The sequence below is a fragment of the Procambarus clarkii genome, chromosome 39 (assembly GCF_040958095.1).
Source record: "Procambarus clarkii isolate CNS0578487 chromosome 39, FALCON_Pclarkii_2.0, whole genome shotgun sequence".
Lineage (NCBI taxonomy): Eukaryota > Metazoa > Arthropoda > Malacostraca > Decapoda > Cambaridae > Procambarus > Procambarus clarkii.
Window position 1 is genome coordinate 35,575,956 of NC_091188.1, and position 22,024 is coordinate 35,597,979.

Genomic DNA, 22,024 nt, shown 5'->3' on the forward strand with positions numbered 1-22,024 from the left:
TAAGGTCTGTCAGAATAAAGATGTATCTATTTGGGGAGATCAGTAAGGCTCGGCCTCCATGGAAACTAAAAGTAGTGCTGACTACTTGGCTACACAACAAGGTCAGTCTAGGGAATGATCAAGATCTCCTACACAGGAAGAACGATACTCTTATAATTCATGTACTTATTTAATAACCCCTTAACAGCCCCCATATACATTCACACCAATAACAATAATAATAATAACTTTACCACACTACCTTACGTTAAAAGCCTTGGTCCACATAAGCAGGATACAAGGTTTTACACTGAACACAAGCTAGGGTAAAGCTCTACTATTGAATAACTTGAAGTTAGAGTCAGCTTAGGGTAGGGGACCACGTGGTTTCATTGGGACCCCCTTTAGAATATCTAGTAATATAAACTCTAAAAACACCTACTACACACAAAATATACTACTCTACACATAGAACATGAGTATGCCAGACATGGAATAATAACTCAGTTGGTACTTATCTTGAACAAGACACAGAAATAAGGAAACGAAGAGGAGGGAGAGAAGGTTCCTTTCACCACAGCCAGCCAGCAGAGAAGACCGCTTCAGCCCCGATCATGCAGCCTCCCGCATCGTGTGGTGCCGGGAAGAGCCTAATTGATCGTGCAGCTAAGCACATTAAACACATTTTCCCCTATGCCTCCTATTGTTACTTTACTCGTTTTAAGGATAGTTAATCTTATAACAATGTTACTTAATCCACAACAAGCTCAAGAGTCTGACTGCTTTGTGAGCAACAAGAATTGTCTTACGTCTGGCAGGGAAGATACAAAGACACATCGAGTTGCGCTTTGCTACTCTAACGTAGCTTATTTAGTTAAATTTTGACCTCTGGTTTCCACTGAAGAACCCAGGGTCGTAACAGTGGACATGGCAGTGTTGAAAATAGTGCCCCTGAGATGTGACCACCTCACTTGCGCTATCGCAGGGTGGTAGAAGAAGGGCATTTACCAGTGCAGCAATGAATTCCTCCACCTTGTGAAGGTCAGAGGTCTAGTTTACGTTAATGCGTGATCTTCCCTCCTTCTTTGCTCTGTGGATTTTCCGCGGCTGGAACTTTACTCTGCAAACGACGAGAGAGTGATCGGTGTCACAATCTGCGCTCTGGAAGCTGTGGGTCAGTTTGACATTTCTCAGACTGCTACGCCCCGCAAGCACCAGGTCGAGTTGGTGCCAATGCTTAGACCTGGGATGTCTCCAGGAAACCTTATGCCGGGGCTTGGTGTCGAAGAAGGAATTGGTGATGCAGAGATCATGACGGCAGCAGAACTCCAGGAGGCGCTGCCCACTCTCATTCATCTTTCCAAATCCAAACTGGCCCAGGCAGGAAGGTCAAGAGCTGTGATCAGAACCAACTCTTGCATTAAAATCTTTCAGGAGGAAGACTAGCTGTTCTTGAGGTATGTCTCTGAGAGCTAGGCTGAGGTCATCATAGAACTTGTCCTTCCCTTCGGTAGAGGAGGTCAGTGTTGGTGCATAGGCATTGATGAGGTTGACCATTCCTGCTGCTGTATGAAGATGAAGTTTGATGATCCTTGCAGACCCCTCCGTGGGCAGTACTATGGACCCTAACAACCTGTTCCTGATAGCAAAGCCAACGCCATGCTCCCTTACCTCTTCTGGTGGTTTGCCCTGCCAGTAGAAGGTAAAGACCTTCTCCCGTGTGCTGCCGGTTGCGAGCAGACGTGTCTCCTGCAGGGCGACTATGTCCATCTGGAGCCTGCTCAGTTCATTGTTGATCAAAGCTGTCTTGCGGGCGTCGTTCATTTCTAGTAAATCTTCCAAGAGACCCGGTGTCTTGGTCCTTATGTTCCATGTGCCCAGTTTGAGAGCTGGGTGGCTCTATGTTTGTTTTATTTTGCCTGGTGCATGGGTTGATGATCCGCTTATTGGATTGTGGCCTAAGCCCCACGCACCCAGTGGAGCAGGCGGACTGTGGCGGGACAGCACCTTATTGGCTGGGAGCTGCCCAACTTGAGGTGGGCGGTAGCTGTCCTATGAAATCGGATGATTTCTCCCACTGACGGAAGCAACCTCTGGTGCCTCACTCTACGCCAATTGTGTGGTAGGCTTATCACTGGTAACTGTTGCTTCCCGTGTTGAGCCTGGAGTGTCCTCTCCAGGGCACAGGCCTGGGCAGTAATTATGGAGGACCAGCTGTTGCCCATGTAGCAGATCCACCCTCTCCACGCCACCGATGTGAACCAAGGAAAGGGCAGGTGCCGATATGCTTGGCACCAGTGTCGTCGCAGGAGTTGCCAGAATGTAGCTGTAAACAACTGCAAACTGCCTTAGGGACTCCGACTCCGGATTTTTCCTAAGGGTTGACTCCCGAAGTTTTTCCCATGAGTGGGTTTAGCCACAAGACAGCAGAGGTTTGAATTCGGGGTTTTCCATCCCCTAGATGAGCTGCCTTCCCTGGCTAAGGAGCCCATCTGCCCGAAGCAACTGGTTTTAAGGCGCCAGAGACCCGCCTTCGCCCCTTCTCCTGTTGGTAGAAGCAGTTCCGTCAGGCCTAGATGCTAAGCCACATGTGCAGGCCAGGAGCTGGACTTGGTTGTCAGAGGCTATTTGAGACGCACGCCATCAGGGGCACTTTACAGGCTGTGGGAGCTTATCTCTACAACCCTTCCTCCCGGCTATAACAACCCTTGGAACTCTTGGAGCTCTACTGCTCCGGAGTAAGATGGAGTAACGTATGACATTCTTAATTATTTTGCAGTTAGGAAACCTAGTCCCTTACTTGAGAGTTTTAGGGAGGGAAAGTTTCCAAGAAAATGGAAGGAGGCTGTCATCATTCTTATACTCAAGTCAAACGGAGGCTACAGGCCTGTATCCCTAACATCCTGCTTTTGTATTATGATGGATAGGATTTTCTTACATAGGCTAATCGACTTTGTAGGAGATAACATGTCCAATAACCTCTTTGGCTTTATCAAGGGCAAAAGTACTGCGGATTGTCTCATAGAGTGTTTGTCAACTTTGGATGACAATTGTAGAGATTTGTTGATCTACAAGAAGCAGTTGATCAGGGGAGATCTGGAATATCAGGGAGATTGCTATATTGATTACGAGATTAGCTTCAAGTGAGAAAAGATCAGATGAATTGCCAGGGATACATGTCTGAGGAAAGGCGGTTTCAGTTAGGTACCCCACAAGGAGGAGTTTTAAGTCCCACCTTATTCAATGTATTAATGAACAGATTAGCATCAGAGATGTATCCTCCAGGGGTCACGACGATCATATATGCTGATGACATTCTTATACAAGGCACTTCTGGGAACAAAATTCAAACTGCTCTTTACATACTTGGTACAACCTGTCACAAGTTAGGCCTAGTTATAAATGCAGACAAAACCGAATATGAGTATTGGAAACGAAGAAATATAACACTTACTCTAAGTGGTAAGGATCTGAGCCGTGTTCAGAAGTACAAGTATCTGGGCATGTATGTTGGGTACACATGCCAGAGTGAAAGTGCTGAAAAAGATTCAGCACAAAGGTGCTGAATCATATCAGCACCTTTGTGTAGAGCCCAACAGCATCCTCTAAAGGCGCTAGCATTTTCTGGTAAAGGTGTTGGGCTACCTATCTTGCGGATGATATACATATGCACTGCTCGGTCCCTGATAGATTATGCAACGCTGGTTTTGTCTTACACTGGGCAAGGCAGAATTAAAAAACTAGAGTTGATACAGAACGAAGCTATGATGATCATTCTTGGATGTCAAAGAAATGCAATGGTTGAAATGATGAGAATGGAATTAAACTTACAGTGTGTGTGTGTGTGTGATACAGTCCGTGACATTAACACTGGAGTATCTATTCGTTTCATGAGGAGAGGAGGAGGGGATATGCTGTTTCACAGCGTTCAGAATTGCTTGAGTGACGTACACACTTCCAAGAAACGGAGAGAGACATGCTACACGAAGGTATTTACTAAGGACCTCAGGGAATACGATGTACTTGACTGCTGCAAACTCTCTCGACAGTGTAATAGGTCTGCTTCATGGAAAGTACAAAAAATAGAAGTCGAAATTGTTCCTCTCAAGGTCAAAAAGATTCATCCTGAAACGGGACAATTACAGTGTTTGTATGGAAGTATGATATCTCGGTTACCAAGAGGCAAAAGTTTACATATATATTGTGACGGGTCGGTGGAGGAGGATGACAGGGCAGGGTGTGGTGTCCTAAAAAAGGGAATATACTGAATTAGGAGCTGTGGACAGGAAAATTGAATTTCGACTTAGTAATTATATATCCACACACGCTGACTTGCTGACCATTCAGGCTTGTTCGGAGGAAGTACGTCAAGACGACAAAGATGTTTTTGTATTTGTCGATAGCCGAGGAGCACTTGATTCCTTAAACAGTCGAAATCCAATATTCAAGTCCATAGTTGAGGATTGTAAGAAAAGGATAAATGAGATACAGCTGAAAGGTCACACAGTGAAATTCATGTACTCAGCTAGTTGTGCTTGCGGGGGTTGAGCTTTGACTCTTTGGTCCCGCCACTCAACCGTCAATCAACTGGTGTACAGATTCCTAAATATACTGGGCTCTATCATATATACATTTGAAACTGTATGTAGTCTGCCTCCACCACATCACTGCCTAATGCATTCCATTTGTTAACTACTCTGACACTGAAGATGTTCTTTCTAACTACGTTTCCACCTGTGTCCCCTTGTTCGCGTACCACACGTCTTAAACAGTTTATCTTTATCTACCCTATCAATTCCTTTGAGAATTTTGTAGGTTGTGATCATGTTTCCCCGAGCTCGCCTGTCTTCCAGCGACATGAGCTGCATTTCACGCAGCCTTTCCTCGTAACACATACCTCTTAATTCTGGGACTAGCCTAGTAGCAAACCTCTGAACCTTTTCCAGCTACGTCTTGTTGCTTGACAAGGTACGGACTCCATGCTGCGGTCGTGTAATCCAGGATTGGTCTTACATATGAGATATACAAAATTCTTAAGGATTCCTTACACAGATTCCTGAAGGCAGCCCTGATGTTACCCAGCCTTACATACACCGCTAATGTTATTCATTTCATGTGGGCTTCAGGAGACAGGTTTGGTGTGATATCAACCCCTAGATCTTTCTCTCTCTGTCCGTTTCATGAAGGATATCATCTCCCATCTGGTTTCCTGTGTCTGGCCTCCTATTTCCTCCCTCTAGTTTCTAAACCTTATATTTGCTTGGGTTGAACTTTAGTCGCCATTTGTTGGACTATTCATTCAGTTTGTCTAGATCAACTAGGAGCCTCACACTATTTTCCCCTAAATTAATCCTCTTCATAATTTTTGCATCACCAGCAAACAATGAGAGGAACGAGTCTATTTCCTCTGGGAGACCATTTACGTATATCAGGAACAGAATAGGTTCAAGGACTGATTCCTGCAGGAATCCACTGGTGACGCCTCGCCAATCTCTCAATTACTCGCTAATGTGGTATGCCCATCTCAAGCTGCAATAGTGGTCAACGAGGTGGCGGATGACTTGGCCAAACTCGCCACATCATAACCACAAGTTAACATTGAATGTGTTTTAACAATGAGTCAAATAAGAACCAAAATGACAAATATTCAGGCACAAACAGAAGTAGCGAGGAGAGGTATTATGTATGAGGGAAGCCAAACCATGCAACACGACGTGTGTGTGAGTCAAAACACTCATTTCACTCATGGTAAAATGAGAAATGCTTGGAGTGACTGTACACATGCAGCTCAGGCTTGGGAACAAATATTACTGGTAATATGGAATAGTTGTTAATGATAATGACACCAAGTGTAAACTTTGTGGTAGGTTAAGGTCTCACACCCTCACCCATTATGTTCTTGAGTGTCCGTTGATTAATGAATATAGAAATACTTAGATAAGGACTGTTCCTGAACAAATAGCCTGGATGTGTCACAACGGAAAGATTGGTAATATTCTCGAGAGATAAAAGAATTTTGCACCAAGATTGAAACTTTGTTCAATTTTCTGAATGTCTATTGCAAATTATCTGTGTACCTAATCATAAACGTATTTGGTTGTAACGTCTGGTAACATAATGCATGTGTAAAGGAAGAAATGTATATGTGTATCATTAAGAATGTTCAGTATATGCTTATTGATTGTGATGAGTGTGTCATCATCCCGTCTCCCATCAAACCTTCCTCCCACAAGCCCTGCCTCCCACCAGCCCTGACTCCCTCCAGCCCTGCCTCCCACCAACCCTGCCTCCCACCAGCCCAGCCTCCCACCAGCCCTGCCTCCCACCACAGCCCTACCTCCCACAAGCCCTGCCTCCTACCAGCCCTGACTCCCACCAGCCCTGCCTCCCACCAACCCTGCCTCCCACCAGCCCTGCCTCCCACCAGCCCTGCCTCCCACCACAGCCCTGCCTCCCACCAGCCCTGCCTCCCACCAGCCCTGCCTCCCACCAGCCCTGCCTCCCACCAGCCCTGCCTCCCACCAGCCCTGCCTCCCACCAGCCCTGCCTCCCACCAGCCCTGCCTCCCACCATAGCCCTGCCTCCCACCAGCCCTGCCTCCCACCTGCCCTGCTTCCCACCAACCCTGCCTCCCACCAGCCCTGCCTCCCACCAGCCCTGCCTCCCACCACAGCCCTGCCTCCCACCAGCCCTGCCTCCCACCAGCCCTGCCTCCCACCAGCCCTGCCTCCCACCAGCCCTGCCTCCCACCAGCCCTGCCTCCCACCAGCCCTGCCTCCCACCAGCCCTGCCTCCCACCAGCCCTGCCTCCCACCAGCCCTGCCTCCCACCACAGCCCTGCCTCCCACCAGCCCTGCCTCCCACCAGCCCTGCCTCCCACCAGCCCTGCCTCCGACTAACGCTGCCACCCACCAACTCTGCCACCCACCAACCCTGCCTCCCAACAACTCTGCCACCCACCAACCCTGCCTCCCACCAACCCTGCCTCCCACCAACCCTGCCTCCCACCAGCCCTGCCTCCGACTAACGCTGCCTTCCACCAACTCTGCCACCCACCAACCCTGCCTCCCAACAACTCTGCCACCCAACAACCCTGCCTCCCACCAACCCTGCCTCCCACCAACCCTGCCTCCCACCAGCCCTGCCTCCGACTAACGCTGCCTCCCACCAACTCTGCCACCCACCAACCCTGCCTCCCAACAACTCTGCCACCCACCAACCCTGCCTCCCACCAACCCTGCCTCCAACTAACCCTGCCTCCCACCAACCATGCCTCCCAACAACCCTGCCTCCCACCAATCCTACTTCCCACCAACCCTGCCTCCCACCAACCCTGCCTCCCATCAACCTTGCCTCCAACCAACCCTGCCTCCCACCAACCTTCCTCCCACTAACCATGCCTCCCACCAACCCTGCCTCCCACCAACTCTGCCACCCACCATCCCTGCCTCCCAACAACTCTGCCACCCACCAACCCTGCCTCCCACCAACCCTGCCTCCCACCAACCCTGCCTCCCACCAACCCTGCCTCCCACCAACCCTGCCTCCCACCAACCATGCCTCCCACCAACCCTGCCTCCCACCAATCCTACTTCCCACCAACCCTGCCTCCCACCAACCCTGCCTCCCATCAACCCTGCCTCCCACCAACCCTGCCTCCCACCAACCCTGCCTCCCACCAACCATGCCTCCCCCCCTACCCTGCCTCCCACCAACCCTGCCTCCCACCAGTCCTACTTCCCACCAACCCTGCCTCCCACCAACCTTGCCTCCAACAAACCTGCCTCCCACCAACCCTGCCTCCCACCAACCCTGCTTCCAACCAACCCTGCCTCCCACCAACCCTGCCTCCCACCAACCCTGCCTCCCACCAACCCTGCCTCCCACCAACCCTGCTTCCCACCAACCCTGCCTCCCACCAACCCTGCTTCCAACCAACCCTGCCTCCCACCAACCCTGCCTCCCACCAACCCTGCCTCCCACCAACCCTGCTTCCCACCAACCCTGCCTCCCACCAACCCTGCTTCCAACCAACCCTGCCTCCCACCAACCCTGCCTCCCACCAACCCTGCCTTCCACCAACCCTGCCTCCCACCAACCCTGCTTCCCACCAACCCTGCCTCCCACCAATCCTGCCTTCCACCAACCCTGCTTCCCACCAACCCTGCCTCCCACCAACCCTGCCTCCCACCAACCCTGCTTCCCACCAACCCTGCTTCCCACCAACCCTGCCTCCCACCAACCCTGCCTCCCACCAATCCGGCCTCCCATCAACCCTGCTTCCCACCAACCCTGCCTCCCACCAACCCTGCTTCCCACCAACCCTGCCTCCCACCATCCCTGCTTCCCACCAACCCTGCCTTCCTCCAACCCTGCCTCCCATCAACCCTGCCTCCCACCAACTCTGCCTCCCACCAACCCTGCCTTCCTCCAACTCTGCCTTCCTCCAACCCTGCCTCCCACCAACCCTGCTTCCCACCAACCCTACCTCCCACCAACTCTGCCTCCCACCAACCCTGCCTCCCACCAACCCTGCCTCCCACCAACCCTGCTTCCCACCAACCCTGCCTCCCACCAACCCTGCTTCCCACCATCCCTGCCTCCCACCAACCCTGCTTCCCACCAACCCTGCCTCCCACCAACCCTGCTTTCCACCAACTCTGCCTCCCACCAACCCTGCCTCCCACCAACCCTGCCTCCCACCAACCCTGCTTCCCACCAAACCTGCCTCCCACCAACCCTGCTTCCAACCAACCCTGCCTCCCACCAACCCTGCCTCTCACCATCTCTGCCTCATCCAACCCTGCCTCCCACCAACCCTGCCTCTCACCAACCCTGCCTCCCACCAACCCTGCCTCCCACCAACCCTGCCTCCCACCAACCCTGCCTCCCATCACCCCTGCCTCCCACCATCCCTGCCTCCCACTAACCCTGCCTCCCACCAACCTTCCTCCCACCACCCCTGCCTCCCACCAACCCTGCCTCCCACCAACCTTGCCTCCCATCAACCTTGCCTCCCACCAACCATGTCTTCCACCAACCCTGCCTCCCACCAACTCTGCCTCCCACCAACCCTGCCTCCCACCAACCCTGCCTCCCACCAACCTTGCCTCCCACCAACCCTGCTTCCCACCAACTCTGCTTCCCACCAACCCTTTCTCCCACCAACCCTGCCTCCCACCAACCCTGCCTCCCACCAATCCTGCCTCCGCATTTAGCACGTTGGCTCATTGGGGGCCTTACAGCGCATTAGGGACGATGACGTCAAAAAAGAAGGTAACTGCAGAAGGCCTTATTTCAAAACATGAGAGGCTTGCTTTTACTTAATGAGTATTTTTTCTTTGTTATATGCTACATTAAGATGTGAGAGGTATGTTTTGAGCGAATGTGAGATGTGCATATATATTTATGCACGCGCATATATATTTATGCGTTAATTCAGTAATATTGATTACTACTGAAATCGCATTGAAGTCACCACGCCTGGCAGGGGACTGTTTTCATACAAATGGTTTATAGTGGGTTTTCATTTTTATTTGTCCTGTGCTACATAAGCAATCTCTGAAGAAAGATTGACAAAGCTTAAAAAACATTCACTAGAAAGGCGAAAAAGACATAGGGGTGACATGATAGAGGTGTGCCTGAATGGATTCATGAACTATAAGGCAATCACTAGCAGAGGTAACTAAAAACGGGTACACCAAGTCAGGACCGTCAAATCTCATTGAGGTAACTAAAAACGGGTACGCCAAGTCAGGACCGTCGAAAAAAGCAAAACGGTCCTGACTTGGCGTACTCTCCACTACTCATTGTCCCCCGTCCTCCCAACTCCACTATCCTCTCTTCCTTCCCACCATGCCCCACTCCCCTGTCCCTTTGTCCTACCCACCATTCTCTATTCCCCCATCCCCCTCTTTCCCACCATCCCAAACTCCCCCCGTCCCCTCGTCCTAACCCACCATTACCCCTTCTCTTGTCCCCTCGTCCTCCCCACTATCTCTCACTTCCGTCTCCTCCTCATCCCCACCATTCCCCACTCCCTCGTCCAATGCCTTCCCAAATGGTCTGATGCTCCCATCAGAAAATTGGGAACATCAAGTGATCTGATGTTCCAATCACTGAAATATAAGAAAAACAGTTAAAAATGAAATGAAATAATGAAAAAAAAACTATTCTCACGAAATGAACGGTATGGTAAACAACACAGCTCAATACCAACGCAATTCAAACAAAATAATTCAATCAAAATGCAAATAAATCAAAATCTATGAAAATTGCATTTATCAATGCAGTCAGAAACATTGAAATGGAATTGTTACATATTTAGTATATTATGTGTGTGTGTTGCTCTTACATGCAACAGATGGCGCTCTTAAAAAAAAACATGTTTTTTCCCGTCACAGGAGAGGCATGTATATAGTAGATATATAAAAAGACGTGCCTATTCGAATGCAACGTTGTGTCAAAATTTCAAAGCAATCGGTAAAGAAGTTTCGAAGATTTTCCTCACTTGAAAAACATATGAAAAACACAGTTTTTCAGAGAAAGCATGCTTTTTTTACCGTCACAGACGTGTCATCTATATAGTATGTATATAAAAACCTGGCCGGATGCGAATGGAACATTGTGTGAAAATTTCAAAGCAATCGGTGAAAAACTTTCGGAGATTAACGATTTTGAACAAACGAACATTTTCATTTTTTTATATATTTTTATAATAAATATATATATGTCGTACCTAGTAGCCAGAACGCACTTCTCTGCCTACTATGCAAGGCCCGATTTGCCTAATAAGCCAAGTTTTCATGAATTAATTGTTTTTCGACTACCTAACCTACCTGACCTAACCTAACCTAACTTTTTTGGCTACCTAACCTAACCTAACCAATAAAGAGAGGTTAGGTTAGGTTAGGTTAGGTTAGGTTAGGTAGGGTTGGTTAGGTTCGGTCATATATCTACGTTAATTTTAACTCCAATAAAAAAAATGACCTCATACATAATGAAATGGGTAGCTTTATCATTTCATAAGAAAAAAATTAGAGAAAAATATTTATACAGGAAAACTTGGCTTATTAGGCCAATCGGGCCTTGCATATTAGGCCGAGTACGACGTTCTGGCTACTAGGTACAACATATATATATATATATATATATATATATATATATATATATATATATATATATATATATATATAACGAGGAGACTACTAACGAGGAAAAAGTTATTATACCAAAATTTTAACATGTGGAATATAAATATAACTTCCAAATCTAACACAACTGGCCGTTCCTCGGTGGCTTGATTGTCTTAGTTGTCAGTCGGGCTCTGAGGCGGCCGGGTCAAACCCCGCCCCAGACAGTCCCAGTGTTGTCTGTGTGGGATGACCTTGTTGCTGACCTTGGCTTAACTGTCTGGGTGGGATGTGACTGGTGACCTTGGCTTAACTGTCTGGGTGGGATGTGACTGCTGACCTTGGCTTAACTGTCTGGGTGGGATGTGACTGCTGACCTTGGCTTAACTGTCTGGGTGGGTTGTGACTGCTGACCTTGGCTTAACTGTCTGGGTGGGATGTGACTGCTGACCTTGGCTTAACTGTCTGGGTGGGATGGTACTGATGACCTTGGCTTAACTGTCTGGGTGGGGTGTGACTGCTGACCTTGGCTTAACTGTCTGTGTGGGATGACCTTGTTGCTGACCTGGGCTTAACTGTCTGGGTGGGATGTGACTGCTGACCTTGGCTTAACTGTCTGGGTGGGATGACCCTGTTGCTGACCTGGGCTTAACTGTCTGGGTGGGATGTGACTGCTGACCTTGGCTTAACTGTCTGGGTGGGATGTGACTGCTGACCTGGGCTTAACTGTCTGGGTGGGATGTGACTGCTGACCTGGGCTTAACTGTCTGGGTGGGATGTGACTGCTGACCTTGGCTTAACTGTCTGGGTGGGATGTGACTGCTGACCTTGGCTTAACTGTCTGGGTGGGATGTGACTGCTGACCTTGGCTTAACTGTCTGGGTGGGATGTGACTGCTGACCTTGGCTTAACTGTCTGGGTGGGATGTGACTGCTGACCTTGACTTAACTGTCTGGGTGGGATGTGACTGCTGACCTTGACTTAACTGTCTGGGTGGGATGTGACTGCTGACCTTGGCTTAACTGTCTGGGTGAAACTTTTTTTAAACTAATTAAAACTTTTTCTTAATTAAAACTTTTTTACAAAAAGGAATTACATATAGGGTACAAAGATGATTGTCATAAGTTGTCGAGTTCCTCCAGTACCTCAGATGGCGGCCAGGATCCCTGAATGCAGTGAGCATTTCCCGTCTGTATCGCAAACACTAAGGCCCTGGAAAAGGAAGCTGGCAGCTCTAGGGATCTCTTGTTTCAATTAACCCAAAACACATTTCCTTCGGTGTTTGATCCAACACAAAAACAGTAAAACAAGAACATAGAACATGCCCTAGCCTATTAATACCCATTATACTTGCCTCTTTTTATTATATATATATATATATATATATATATATATATATATATATATATATATATATATATATATATATATATATATATATATATATATATATATATATTCTTCAATATTATATCTCTTATATATCTACCAATATCTCTTCTATATTATATATATAATAAACATTATACCTTTGTGCATCTCAATCATGTCCTGTATCACCTCACCCAAAGCGAATATAAGCTTTGGCAGAGTACGGAAAATTTGCCTTTGAAAATGTATGGAGTGCCTTGTGAAACGCTTCCCTAGGCGTCCGACCATATATATAGTGTGAAAATAAACTTTGGAGAGTTAATTTTTCAACTTCCCTCGCCATTGAAGATATATAAGAAATATTGAGAAGATTCGTGTTAGAATGATTAATCTTTCCCCTTTCGGTCTTTTTCAACAACATACGTTCACAAGAATGACTGCTACCAAAATATGCCAGTATTAGAATGCACGACCCAGCAGAAAGAAATCAAGCTTTCACGATAAAATATCGTCAATATCTGATTCTAAATCAGATACACAAGGCAGAGATTAACGATAAGAAAGCGCAACTACTTCAGGCTACAGACCAATGGAGACACACCAACATCGGCGAAGACCTCCGTACTCGAATCGACCGAAACCTCGACATTCTTGCAGATTGACATCGCCACAGCACCGAAACCAGGATCCCCAAGAAACTGACAACATTATTCGGAGGACCTATGGCGATTCCTCGACCTAGAAATGGCTTCTTAAACTTTGCTGAATCAATCTCACGGAGAACCAAATCTCTCTCTTAAATCTGGGAATAAACAGTTACGTTATGTCCAGACCAAGTGAGATGTCCCGGAAAGTGGAGTTGGAGACTCCTATTGGAGGACATATTCGACCTCGAGAAGCAAGTGAAGGTTACCACTAAAGACACCTTGCAAGCGGAACTTATTGCAGAAGGAAATATTCGAGGTAACTACTGAAGCACAATACTGTTCCCTGAGCTCAGAGCAGAAGCTAAGGGCCTTCCTGAAAATAAGGAGATAGTCGTCAGGAGAGGTGACAAGTCGCCAATATACATTATTCTTAAAAAAAAGACGAATATCTAGCAAAAATGAACCTCATCCTCTCCGCCAAAATAAATTCCAAAGTGTCACGAGGGACACTAAAGCCGAATTGAAAACGAAGATAAACAGATTGACTGAAACTGTGAATGCCAAGAATTCTGGAGTCCACCTGTCAAAGATTACCGGGGAATAGAAACCTGGTTATGCATATGGGAATGTCAAGACCCACAAACCTGGAAACCCTCTTCGGCAAATCATCAGCCAGACACCCACACCCATATACAGACTTGCCAAGCAACTCAACTGCCTGCTGATGTGCCTTGTGCTTTTTAGCCTGAAGTCTCCAAACGCCATGCAACCTCTGAAGAATCAACTAACAACTCTCTGTTATTAGTGTGTTTTACAGGATTTTCTTTTCGACTGTTCATAAAACGGAGGAAAGTGTCCTAAAAGATATTATTTATAGGAACGTTGTCCCCACAAACACAAATAAGAAGATACAATTAACAATTTACTAGAAAAACATACAAACGGCAAACCTATTTATGAAGAACTCTCCGGACACCAAACAGAACGCCTTAAAAGAGACCAACGTCGTCTATGCATTGCCCACTTGGGGACTCTCAGCCCCAAAGATCTCAGTATAGGCAAGACAACAACGTCTCTCTCTAGGGGATTAACAATGCACAAACAACACGGCTCCATCATGGAACATATAATCCCCTCACACAACCAGACCATCACCAGAGAAATCTTAACAAGCAACACACAAATTATCGACAGATACAACGACAATAGGAGACTCGACATCAGCGAGGCCCTACACTTCAAAAAGTCAAAACCAACTATCAACAGCCTATTAACACATAATTACATTCTACCCACTTCAAGACCCCGATCAAACACAAAAACAGTAGAAGCAAGAACATAAAACACGCAATAGCCGATCTATACCCATTGATCCATTTGTTCATCTCAATTATGTTCTGTATCATCTCACTCAAAGCGAATATAAGCCTTGGCAGAGTATGGAGAATTAATCTTTGAAGAAGTAAGGAGTGCCTTGTGAAATGCTTCCCTAGGCATCAGACCATAAATATCGTGAGGAAAATGAACTTTGGAGGGTAATTTTTCAACTTTTCTCGACAGTGAAGAAAAACATAAGAAATATGGAGAAGATTCGTGTTAGAATAATTAGTCTTACCCTTTTGGTCATTTACAACAACATATGAGTCGGAGGAACGTGTCGGGTGTGTGACGAATCTCACGGCCTTAGAAACGATGGAACTCTATGCCAACACAACGGCTGTGAGGGGTTCATGGATGCTACCTGTAGAGAGAGAAGGTCTGCAGGTCCCTCAGGCACCCCCACGCATCCCAGTAAACTTCGTGTCATCAGATAACCTCCTGGGGGCCATCAAAGCATCCACCACCAGAACTCTACTCCACATTCCTAAAGCAGCGCGCCCATTTGCAGCAGGGAAATATACAGACCTTCTAAGGAAAGTGAATGAACGGTCAGCAAATCTTAATGCTGCGGTCACCATCAAAGCATGGCATAATTTGCTCCTGTTTGGCAATATTTGCTTAGGCGTACCTGCAAGAGGAGGCAAGTCACTAGCCTCATCAGTCACTAGGGCAATAAATAATTTCCCCAGAGCTGACAACTTGATCCCCATCCCTCCTCAACGCCAAAACCCTCGTGGCAGACTCAAGAGTTCCAATGACAGTTTTAAACTAGGAACACAAGTGACCCAAAAAATTGAAGAGTGCAACACAGTAGGAGCAATTAGGTTACTTACCAGCGAAAACACAATCGCACCTAGAAATACCGATACCGCCGACTCACTGAGAGAGAAGCACCCTCCTAGAGTACCATGGGAACCCACTGCTCGGGACACAAATGTCCCAGACATGGACCTCTATTTCTCCAAGCGTCTGAGGTATACAAAGCCATCATGTCATTTCCGCCAGGCTCAGCAGGGGGGATACACTGGAGTAAGACCTCAGCACCTCAAGGAGATGGTAAACCCAGTTCTCGGAGAAGTTGCAGAGACACTACTGTCAGAGGCCACAAAGTTTGTCAACGACTGCCTCTCTGGGTTGATCCCAGATACAATTAAACCTTTCTTCTTCAGAGCATCCCTTTGTGCCCTTAAGAAGAAAGATGGAGTCAGACCCATTGCCGTGGGTAACACACTTCGGCGCCTTGTTGCCAGGGCAGCTGTCAGAAACATCAGCACGGAAGCTGCAGTGATGCTTCGACCCCATCAACTAGGTTTTGGTGTCCCCCATGTCTGTGAAGCATCAGCTCATGCAGCACGAGCCTATATTAAGCACCTCCCAGAAAATATGGCATTAATTAAATTAGACTTTAAAAATGCCTTCAACCAGGTAAAAAGGGATGTGGTACTGGAAGCAGTTCGAGCAAGCTTTCCTTGTCTACTCCCTTTCGTTTCACGAGAGTAAAGTAGGGAATTGACGCTGCTGTTTGGGGAACATGAAGTTGTTTCTGCAGAAGGTGTCCAGCAGGGAGACCCACTTGCCCTTTCTTTTTTTGCATGGCTGTTAAAGAGGTCACAAGCAGGTTGACCAGCGAACTCAACATCTGATTCCTGGACGATGGCACCCTGACAGGGACACAGGAGTCCCTGCTAGAAGACCTACAGCTGGTGAAATCTAAGGGAGAGTAGTTAGGACTCACCCTAAACCCATCAAAGTGTGAAATCATCTCATCTAACCAATCAATCATAGATGCAGTACGAATCATATTGCTAGGAGCCCAAGTGATCGCTCCCACCAACAATGTGCTGCTAGGAGCATCTCTGGGCTTGAGCGCTATTGAGGTAATCTTCGAGGAAAAGCTGAACGACCTGAGGAGGATGGGGGAAAGAATAGTGGCTTTGGATGCCCACGATGCTTTGTATCTTCTCTCTAGGTGCCTGACTTTGCCCAGACTGGCCTATTTCCTAAGGTGTGCTACCATTCCTTCCCCCCGTCTCATCCCAAATCCTTATCCTCACCCCTTCCTAGTGCTAAATAGTCTAAATGGCTTAGCGCTTTCCCCCGATAGTTCCCTTCCCTTCCCTCCTTCCACAGTCGAAAATTAACAGACTATGACTCACTCACAAGCAGGTATATAAGGTCAATAACCAAGAAAGTGTTAAATAACCAAGAAAGTGTTAAATCTCTCCCTGCAAGATGACCAATGGGACCAAGCAACGCTTCCAGTTAGACTCGGGGGAATAGGTATTCGAAAGGCGACATAGTTAGCATTGCTGGCATTCTTATCCTCGACCAGTGCTACAGGTGAATTAGTTAAAGAAATACTACCGGAACACCTAAGAGACTCCTTTGGGATTCATGATCCCTAATTCGCGGAAGGAGCCGGGTAGTGGGACAATCTTGCCAACTTTCACCCTCGACCAACTTTTCCAAATGACTGCAAACAGGCCAAATGGGATAGCCCCATAGTGGAGAACATCTCAACATCATTGCTGGAGGCAGCTTCCGGGAAAGACAGAGCGCGTCTTCTAGCTGTGTAAGCTCCCCATGCTGTAGACTTCCTGTTGGCAGTTCCTAATTCTGCCTTCGGCACCCGCCTAGACCATCTGGATCTAAGTATTGGTGTTGCCCAGCGCCTTGCCACCCCTATCTCCACCGATCATCGGTGTATTTGCAGCCATGCACAGGCGGACCAATATCAAACCAAATGAAATGTTTATTCAGGTAAAGGTACATACAAAGAGGATTAGTTACAAACAATGTTGGATTTATAGATAGAGCTATAACATACAACACCTAAATCCACTAGTATGCATAGCGTTTTGGGCACCTGCCTGGGTGTTGGCATATGGCAGCCATGGTCTCCTCTGTCTTAAGTCACAGGGAAAGTTTGCCAGACATGAAGCAGTCAATGACATCAAGAGAAGTTTGGCTTCAGCTGGGTGTCCAACACAAAGGAAACCTCAGATGTGCAGACCTGACAACAGCCAAAAACGCCCAGATGGAGTCACCCTGCAGCCATGGAGGGAAGGTAAACAGGTCGTATGGGATTACACATGTGGGTCTACATTGGCTGATACCTATCTGCCTTACAGCACAGCTGAGGGAGGTGGGGCAGCCACCTTCAGGGAGACCCAGAAAACCAACAAGTACAGAGACCTAGAACGTTGTTACAGGTTCGTTCCGATAGGCTCTGAGACTCTGGGCGCCTTGGGTAAATGTGCACTTAAGTTCCTAAAGGAGGTGGGTGAGGACCTCATTGGGAAAACTAAAGACTCAAGAGCGGCCAGTTTCATGTTCCAGCGCCTCAGTGTCGCAGTTCAGAGGGGGAAATGCGTGCTGTATCTTGGGTACCCACCCGACCTCCGAAGAGCTGGACGAGGTCTTCGAACACTGATTGTTATATTGTTCTATAAGTGTGTGTTCTCTGTAAACTGTAGCAATGCAATAAAATTATATATATATATATATATATATATATATATATATATATATATATATATATATATATATATATATATATATATATATATATGTACATATATATATATATATATATATATATATATATATATATATATATATATATATATATATATATATATATATATATATATGTCGTACCTAGTAGCCAGAACGCACTTCTCAGCCTACTATGCAAGGCCCGATTTGCCTAATAAGCCAAGTTTTCAGGAATTAATTGTTTTTCGACTACCTAACCTACCTAACCTAACCTAACCTAACTTTTTCGGCTACCTAACCAAACCTAACCTATAAAGATAGGTTAGGTTATGTTAGGTAGGGTTGGTTAGGTTCGGTCATATATCTACGTTAATTTTAACTCCAATAAAAAAAAATTTACCTCATACATAATGAAATGGGTAGCTTTATCATTTCATTAGATAAAAATTAGAGAAAATATATTAATTCAGGAAAACTTGGCTTATTAGGCAAACCGGGCCTTGCATAGTAGGCCGAGAAGTGCATTCTGGCTATTAGGTACGACATATATATATATATATATATATATATATATATATATATATATATATATATATATATATATATATATATATATATATATATATATATAATGACGAGAAAAAATGGTGTTCGTGCAGTCTCTCTAGAGCAGATGGAATGCCAATTATATAAAAAAGCAAAAAAAAAAAGTAAAAGAAAAAAGAATTAGACTAACTTCACTGTGTGACAACTGTAGGATAAAGCACACAACAGAAAAAAAAAACATTTAAAAATACTTTACCTATTAATAATAACTTTAAACAAATTACAAAACAAAAAAATAATATCCAAGCTTGGCTTGATACAAAGAGTGCCAAGCAAACAAGACAGACAAACAATTAAATTTATGTTACGTTAATGTGCAATTAAAAAATATGGTGCTAGAATACTATGAGCTAGACTGCATAAACCTGTTACCACACCGAGATATGTCAACAGGTCTACTCAGTAGAGCACTCAGGAGTAATATGAATCGTGGTGATGGCTGGCTTCTATTTATATAGAAAGACGGCCGTTCAGGTGGCGCTGATATCGTCGATAACTAGGAACCAGCTCACTTTAACTGCTTGTTTTAGAGGTGGCATGATCCCGTGGCATCACCATGTGCGAGGAGGGTGACGTGCAGTGGGGAAGGTAGACTGGTGGTGGTACTGTCTAGACGTTTTGAGAGATGGTGGTGTTGCTTTTGTGGCTGCAGTTCTTTAATATATAGACGTAGTATGATAGAATAGGTGATGATGGAGCAGGCCGAATCTCTTTCTGGAGAGATTACCGTGACAGCTGTCCCCCGAAGCCTGCTCCTATTGCCTATTCGACTGCAGCGGAGTGTAGAATAGTAGGAGTGGAATGTTCTACCTCGTGGACTTTGGAAAGCGCATCGGCGACGACGTTGTCCGAGTCCTTGATATAGTAGATGGTAATCTTGAAGTTCTGCAGATACAGAACCCAGCGAAGCAAATATAGGTGTTAGTTGGTTGAACTGGGTCTGCTGCAGAAACTGAAGAGAATGGTGCTTGTAGAAGATGTTGAGATAGCTCTGCAGGACTCTGTAAAGTATGAATTTGCTAGTGAATCGAGCCTGCTGAATGGATCGTCGAGAATAGCGATCCAAGGAGATGGCGAGATGGTTCGTCTGATGCAAGGCCCAGCATAGCGCTGATGGGAGAACTGGGCTAGCAGTAGGAACTGAAGGAGATTGTGATACATGTTGTTCACATAGTGATGCAGGATTCAGCGAAGTTTGGAGAACTGATCCTGATGTAGGGACCAAAGAATGTTGAGGCCTTAGAAGAGGTTAAAGTTGAGCTACAGGACCCAGCGGAGTACTAGACTGAGGTTGAACTGGGCCTGCTGGATGGACCGAAGAATGTTGAAGACCGAGGAGAGGTTGAAGTTGCAACCTCATAGATTGAAGGGTTCGTTGTGTTGCATGCAGGGCAGGATGTTGAGTGGCTCCTCTCTGACGACTGTAGTTGGAGTGTATGATCCCATCTCGCTGCGGTATGATGGTGTTCCTTTAGCCAGGGTGGAAGACTGAGGGTTTTCTAATACCTGGCAGGGCGAGAATGGGGTTAGTACAAGACAAGGATTTATGCCTTTCAAATGCAATGGAAGGTAAGTTTGTCTTACAATATTTTAGCTGAGGGCTGGTAAAGTTGTCTGGAGGAGCACGTTCACATGGATATGGTTCGTAGAGAAAAGGATCTTTCCTGGTGTTGGAGTAGATCGAGAATTTAGAACCATTGTAGTTAGGCCAAGTACAACGAGAAGGATTAGAAAATGCCTTTGAGGCGTAGATTGTCTTACAACGGTCGTGAGAGATGGTATCACACTTGTTCTGACTTTCCTGGAGATGTCCGTACTGCGGGCACTGTTTCCCGAGGTGTTTCACAACGTTAGCAGCCATACTCTTCTGGACGGAAACTGCTGTAGAATACCTGATGGTAGAACACGGGATAGTATATACAGAAACATTGCCTAAGCTTGTCTGGGACAGAGGCTCTTCATAGTTGATGGTGTGGCTGAACGGCTCAGAAGACACTGGTACCTGTATCAGGGATGTCTTAATAGAGGAGCGTTCGGCTTATCTGTCATCTGAGACATGCGACAATTCTTGACAAGGTGTTTAATATCTCGTATTATACCTGGCCAGTAGTAGTCCTGTTTCAGGGCCTTGTAGGTCTTGTAGAAGCCGCAGTGTGAGTGAGATCCATGGACCAGACGCTGATTGAAGGCTGGTGGGAACTACCAGTTGGTTAATGTTGGCCCGATCGTCGTCCTCCTTCAATTTCTTGGTTCTATAATGCCGGTATAACACTGTTTACTACAAAGAAACCAGGGATAGTGTTAGGTTGTGTCTCAGCCTGTAAGAATAAAGATGTTAAGGAGGGATCCTCTCTCTGCAACTTACGGAACTCCAGCCTGGTGGGATTCGGTGGGAGGTTCTGTGAATCTTAAACAGCTGCAGCAGCTGGTTTTGGGCAAGCAGCTGTGACCCGCTTCGTCACCATAACAGGAGGGGAGACGTCATCTGAATCATCAGTTGCTTGGACCTCTTCTTTAACAAACTGCAAGACAGGATTTTCCACTGCAGAGTCGCATACCTGGGGTTTGTCGATGATTAATTCGCAAGTGGTTGATCTTCTGCCAAGTCGTTGCCCAGGAGAAGTTGAACTGACATGGGAAAAAGGCTTTTCCCGGATGGCGACTTGGACTTCATCTTGCATAAACAGACAATCCAAGCGATTTCGGGGAAGTGGATATGGAGTAGTGGCAGTTAGGTCCGTGATGAGGACAGTTTCTCCGGTGTAGGTGACGCTGGGTACAGTTGACTTCAGAAGAATAGATTGTAGAGCAGTTGTGTCCCTCAAGATCTTTACTTTGAACCTTTCCTCCGAATCTCCACTGCTGGCAGAGACTGTTCCGGAGTACAAGTGTCTGTTGAAGAGAGAGAGATCAGTGGATTAAACAAAAATATTAATCACAGGCTTAGGACTCGTATGAATTTTAGGAGAAGGTAATTTGGGCTTAGTCTCACGGCTGACCTTACAGTGAGGATTGGTACACTTTTTTATGGCATGCCCGTAGCCTTTGCAATAATTGCAATGCAACGAGGAGTTCACATTACTGGTACTCACTTTCTCAGGACTAAACCAGGAGGTCTTACTAGATGGTGTGTCGGATGGTACTCTGTGAATAAGACTGTAGGAGTCCGCCAACTGAGCACACCTAGTAAGGTCGGTTTCTTCCTTGTCGGCTAAGTAGAGACGTATGGGATTAGGTACACGCCTGGGGAATTCTTCTACCAGGATGAGGTTGACGAGATCTGTAAAGGTGGAGACTTGTGCGGCTTCCAGCCACTTCATAAAATATAGCGTTTTGTTATTTGCAAACTCTAAGTAAATGGTAGCACTTGCTTTAAGGTAATCCCCGAACTTACGTCTGTAGGTCTCGAAG